Source organism: Elephantulus edwardii, unplaced genomic scaffold, assembly GCF_000299155.1.
Source record: "Elephantulus edwardii isolate Elephantulus edwardi_28Jun2011 unplaced genomic scaffold, EleEdw1.0 scaffold00044, whole genome shotgun sequence".
NCBI classification, from domain to species: Eukaryota; Metazoa; Chordata; class Mammalia; order Macroscelidea; family Macroscelididae; genus Elephantulus; species Elephantulus edwardii.
Window position 1 is genome coordinate 3,695,393 of NW_006399794.1, and position 6,464 is coordinate 3,701,856.

The 6,464-nt window shown below is 38.7% G+C and overlaps 1 pseudogene; it reads right to left on the reverse strand.

Moving 5' to 3' along the window:
• Window positions 1-413: 413 nt before the first annotated feature.
• Window positions 414-6,464, reverse strand: part of LOC102872666 — a 70,703-nt pseudogene continuing 64,652 nt past the window's right edge.

Consider the following 6,464-nt stretch of genomic DNA (forward strand, 5'->3'; position numbering starts at 1 on the left):
CTCAGAATATCTGGCAGTCACTAGAAACTGGAAAAGAGATGTTGTCTCCTAGAGACCTGAGAATGCATCCATCTGATCAACACTCATTTCACACTTCTAGCATCCAGGAATGACTGGAAGTCAATGAATTTCTGTTGTTCTGAGCCACTTGTTTGTGTGCTTTGTTAACACAACCCTGGAAAATGTATACATTTGCTAATCTCTCATTTTCTCAGTGGTTTTGAAGTCTCATCTCTAAGACATATAAAATTTGTTTATACATCTGAGTATTTTTCTGATTTTTCTTTTGTTTCATTAATTTGGGAGCTCTAGTGGCTAGCAAGTATTTTACCCAGATGATGGAAAAGCAAGCATACACATCTACGCTATTAAGAACAGCGACATGTAAAGACACTTCAGCATGCAAAGATACTTCATCTCAGGCCTCCAGTCACTACCATCAGCTGGTTATTTGTGTGCTCACCGGTGATGATGATGCTCTGGGCCTCCTGGTGTGTGGTGTCTGGGTGCTGTTGCTCGCAGGCCTCCAGGCCCAGCTCAGCTCCCAGAAGACTCTGGATGAGATGGATTAACACTGTGACAGTGGTAATTAGGGCAAGTGTGTCAGAGACAGTGAGGCTGGCTCAGGATAGGGCAGGGTTCAGAGCTATCGTTCATAGGTCACAGTTATGAGGCCTAGTTGACTCAATGGCATGTAATGACCACATCAACAATTGCCTAGTCCATAGTGAGTTGTACTGCTAACCCCAAGGCTGTACCTTTTTGGTAGTTAGAATCCACCAATAGCTCTTCTGAAAAAGGTGGAACAATCTCCTCTCATGTGATAGATAGCCTCAGGAAGCCAATGAAGGGTCAACTCTGAGTTGGTTCTGACTGAACAGTAGTGAGTTTGAGGGTTCTACACTCAGTAATTTAGTCTGTTTCTTTTCTCATGTCAAACTAATTTTTCTTTTGAAGGTTTAAAATACAGTGTTTGGGTTTTTAAAAATTTTTTTAAAATATTTTTTAAATGAAAAAATATGGAACACTTCGTGAATTTACATGTCATCCTTGTTCAGGGGCTGTGCTAATCTTCCCTGTATCATTCAATTTTAGTATATGTGCTACTGAAGCAAGCACTAAAATATGTTTTAATATCTGATAGATTTAGGAAAAGACTAAAGACCTTGCTGAGTTGGCTGACATTTGAAGAAAAAGGAAAAACTAGTCTTGTGGAGAAGGGAGTAGGAAAAATTCCAGGTAAAAGAAAAATGCATATACAAAGACTGGGAAGTACAAAATAGCTTGGCACAGAACAAAGAACAAAGGAAAAGAAAGAATGTCGTGAGCAGTAAACCTGAGAGAGAACATGAGATAAGGTTGGGAAGTTAACCAACCAGATTTTGTAGGTCTCTCTAGAACAGGGTAAGGAATCTTGTTTTGTCCAAAGTAAAAAGAGAAGCAATTAATGACTTTGAAGTAGGGACATGGAACACTCTGTCTTCAGTAAGCAGTCTTCACTCTGGATGTTATGTGGAGAATGGGTTGGAGGAGAGCAGAAAGTTGTGTTAGTCACTTAGGAAGCTGAGACATCATTCAGGCCAGAAATGATGGTGGTCAGGATATAGTGTGGAAATGGGGAGAAATGAACAAGTTTGAGAAATGCTTCAGGATTGATTCAATAGGATTTGTTGATCACTTGAGTATATGTAGAACAAGAAATCACTGATTGATTCCCAGGTATCCCTTTTTCATTTTGTGCATTTGGGACCATTAAAATTTACCAGGATTATTTAGGTATATTGTTCTTTATGTTATCTGAACAGATCAAGGGAATACTATATTGTTTAAAATCAGGAAAAGTGTGCATTAGAGTTGTATTCTTTCTCCATACCTATTCAATCTGTACATTGAACAAATTATTCAATAAGCTGGACTCTGTGGAGAATGTGTGCTTAGGATCGGAGGAAGATTCATCAACAACCTGAGTTATGCAGATGACAGAGCCTTCCTTGATGAAAGTGCGGAGGACTTGAGATGCTTGCTGCAGAAGATGAAGAACTGTAACCTTCAATATGGATCAACATCAAGAAGATAAAAATTATTACCACTGGACCAATAAGCAATATCATAATAGATGATTGAAAGATTGAAGTTCTCAAACATTTTGTCTAACTTGGATCCACAATAAAAAAAAATCTTTGGTGCCAGCAGTAAGGAGATCAGGGGAAATATTGTACAGGTAACCTGTAAGGAATCTCCCCAAATTACTGAGGAGCAATGATGTCACTTTGAAGACTGAGGTGCACCTGATTCAGGCCTTAGTCTTTTTCTTCACTTTCCATGCATCTAACAGCTGGACTATGAACAAGGATGATAGAAAAAGAGTTGATATTTTGAGCTTTGGTGTTGGAGAGGAGTATTAAATATCTCATGGACTGCAAAAAGAGCAAACAAATATATCTTGGAGAAACTGCAGCTAGAATGCTCCTTGGAAGCAAGGATGACAAAACTTCTTCTCACATACATTGGACATTATTTCTAGGAGATGGACATTGTACTTGGAAAGGTAGAAGGTTAGCAAAAGAGGGGAATATACCCTCAACCAGGTAGACTGACAAAGTGATTACAGGAGTGGGCTCAACTATATCAGAGATGATGAGGCTGGCACAGAATAGGACAGGGTTCAGATCTGTCTTTCATGGGGTCACTAGGAATACTCATCTCGATGGCCCCTAACAACAGTAATTTGTGGTTACAATTTCAAGGGCGATGGAAGCAGCGAGGATCTAGGGACTTAAAAAAGATCATTTTTGTTTTTATTTACATTGTAAAGTGCCAGCACATGGATGGTGCCTTTTGCTGAAATGGGGAACATTTAGAAGAAAACAGATTTAAGAATGCAGGAGACTGGCTAGAGTGATATTAAGAAAGCAAGATTGAGATGACAAGTTTCAAATGCTAAGATCCAAATGTTGGAAGTAAGCAGGTAGTTTGATATACAAATCTGATGCCAGAAGACATGTCTAAGGATGGCAACACCAACATGCATGTGGAAACCATTTAGAATCATAGGGATGAGTGAGATGATCAAGGAGGAAGAGTATGGAAGGAGAAGAAAAGCAAGCTCAGGTCCAAGCCCTGAGGAACAGTGGCATTTAATGATGGGTGGAGAAAGAGCCAGCAAGAGCTACTGGAAAGCAGCCAGAGGAAGGGCAAGGGGGAAACAAAACAAAATACCACCTTACCAACTCTTCAGTAATTTCTAGTGCATTTAGAATCCAGATTCACATTTCCTCCCTTTATTCGTCCTGTTTGAGCGTTGTTGTTGTAGTGTGCTCTAGAGCTGGAATCAACTCATAGTTGACTTTCCAGGGAGTTTTCAGAGGCTGTATATTGCACACAAAGAGATTGCTCATCTTTCACCCAAGGAATAGCTGGTGGATTTGAACCACCTGCCTTTTGATTGGCAGTGCAACTCCTTACTCACTAGGTGCTTCAGCTTTAGTTGCTCTAAGAGTAACTGCCACCTTCATTAGGGTTTTCACATAGTCTTCTTGCTTTTATGCTTGGAAAAGTCTATGCCATCCCTCTTTATAGGTGTGCTTTCTCTTTGTTTTAAAATGTTACTATTTCCTCTCAGTAGGTTTAATCCGATCACTTACTTGCTTTATCATGATTTATATTAACATATTTGTTTATTACAGCTCAGTAAGGTCCATTAGGACTTTCTTTTTCTTTTTGTAGTCTTAATACCAACACATTGTCTAGCAAACTCTAGACATAAAATAAACATTTGGCAAGCAAAGTAATTGAAAGTCCCTTTTAGATCCGGAAAGATAGGGTAATGGTGGACATAGTTCAATGGTGATTAATTTTATAAAACATAATGAATAGCAATGACTGTATTAAACACATGTGAATGAAGGATAGTGTGAAACACAGTATATACAAACTTTGTAAGCAAACCAATATAAAAGTAAAAAATGCAAAACCAAGCAAACAAACTATCTTTTATTCTTCACCATGGTCTTCTGAAATGGGAGTTGTAACACCTTCTATCTCCACCTTTTTTTGAAATGATCATCCGAGACTCCAAGTTAGAAACAAAAAAGAAAACCTGATAGAAATGGTTTTGGTGACAGAAATGAGGCTGAAGACCAAATGGTTACATTTTGTAAAATCAGTGATTTATTCATTGCAAATACCTTTTATTTTAAAAAAACACACAAATGGTGACTATATACATAGACCTCACTTGATGACACAGGAATCAGATTGACTACATCTATAGGAAGAATTGTTGAGAAGCTCGAAATCAGCAGTCAAAGCCAGGCCAGGTGCTGTCTGTGGAACAGACCATGTGTAAGTTCAAACTGCACATGAAAATCAAAACAAGTTCATAATAACCAAAATACAACTGTGAGTCTATCCTACCTGAATTTTAAAACTGTCTCAAGAAAAGGTTTGAGTCATTTAACACTAATGATTGAAGACCAGATGAATAGTGGGATAACATCCATCAAGGATAGCGTCCATGAAGAAAGCAGAAGGTCATTATGAAGATAAGATAGTAGTAAAGACCAAAATGAATGTCAGAAGTGACTCTGAAAATTGTACTAGTATGTTGTCAAGGTGAAGGAAATGTCAAATACTTCAATATGGACTACATCTCAATTTTAAGAAAACAAAACTCCTTGCCACTGGGCCAATAGACATCATGATAGGTGGAGAGAAGATTGAAGTTCTTAATGGTTTCGTTTTACTTGAACCCACAATCAATTCCCTTGTTACTACAAGTCAAGAAATAAAAATTTGTGTTGCATTTGTGTCAAGGACCTCTCCAAGGTGCTAAGGAGCAGTGATGTCAGTTTAAAGATCAAGGTACATCTGATTTGAGCCATAGGCTGGACAATGAATAAAGATGACAGAAGAGGAAGTGATGTCTTTGAATTGCGGTGTTGGAGAAGAGTACTGAATATCCTCTGGACTGCCAAAAAAGCAACAACAATAACAACAAATATACTGAAATAAGTGCAGACAGGGTGCCCAGGCAAAGATAATTAATTTCGTCTCACATACTTTGGCATGTTGGTAACAGGGGTCAGTCCTTGAAAAGGGACTTCATGCTTTGGAAAGTTGGAGGGTCAACGAAAGAGAGGAAGACCCTTAACAAGATAGACTGACACAGTGCCTTTGGCAATGGGCTCATGATATCAGGGATGGTGAGGTTAATGAAGAGTAGGGCAGGCTCAGATCCATTGATCATAGGATCGCTGTAAGTCAACTTGATGGCACCTAACAACAACAATCTGAGACTCAAACCTACTATTTAATTTTACATGGGAACCAGAATACATGAGTAGTGATGAATGGGTTTAAATTAAGAAAACTGTGTTTTAGCCACCCAATGGGTAATCATTAAAGTTATATTAGCAGAAATCCCTCTTGGTGGTATTTGTGGGAAAGCGCCAAGGCTAAGTAAGCAAGACTCCAGAAGAGGGCAGCAGAGAGTTGTATTTGATTGAGAGGATAGTAGGTGCCTTTGTCTTGCCCAGCAAACAGCTGGGACCATTAGACTTTGGTTTGAGGAAAGGAAATGACCTTCACTTTTGCACAGTCCTTTACATGATGGTGAAGTGCAGAGATGAAGACCCTGAGTCAACCTTATGTGTATTCAGTATTCAGATGTGTGGATTCTTATCATGTAATTAAGAGTATAATGTATTTGTTTTACTGTGGACTCCATGGAAGTAAGACAGGGATGGTATGTGGAGGAAGTGAAAGGATTTTCACATGTAAGAGGAGGTGGAGTGGTGAGCACAAATGGGATTTATTTATTTAATTTTTTTTCTTACTTTGGAGACTAGATTTCTAGACTATTCTGTAAAGCAGAATGTAGAAATGATGGCAGTTAGTGCCAGGCTGGGAAGTTGTAAATATTAAAGACAGAGAATCCTTGGGGCAAATTGTTGTTGCATGCCATTAAGCCAACTCCAGCTCATAGCGACCCTGTGTACAGCAGATCAATATTTTGTCCTGTCTCACGCCATCTTCACAACCTCCACTTTGCAGTCACATTGTCAATCCATCTCATTAAGGGTCTTTCTCTCTTTGGGTGCCCCTTCACCTTCTGAAGTATAATGTCTTTTTTCAAGGACTAGCACTTCCTTGACAACATTCCCAAAGTATGTAAGATGACATCTCACAATATTTGCTTCTAAGGAGTGCTCTGACTGCACTTTGTCCAAGACAGACTTCTTTGTTCTTTCCACAGGCCAAAGCACGTCCAATACTCTTTGCCAACACTACAATTCAAAGGCACCAATTCTTCCTCGGTCCTTCTTATTATTCATTGTCCAACTTTCACACGCATGTGAAACAGTTGGTAATGCAATACCATGGCTTGGGTCAAGAGCACTTAATCTTTTTTTTTTAATTTTTTTATTATTATTTTTTTTTTACAGAGGTTTTGGATTTCCATT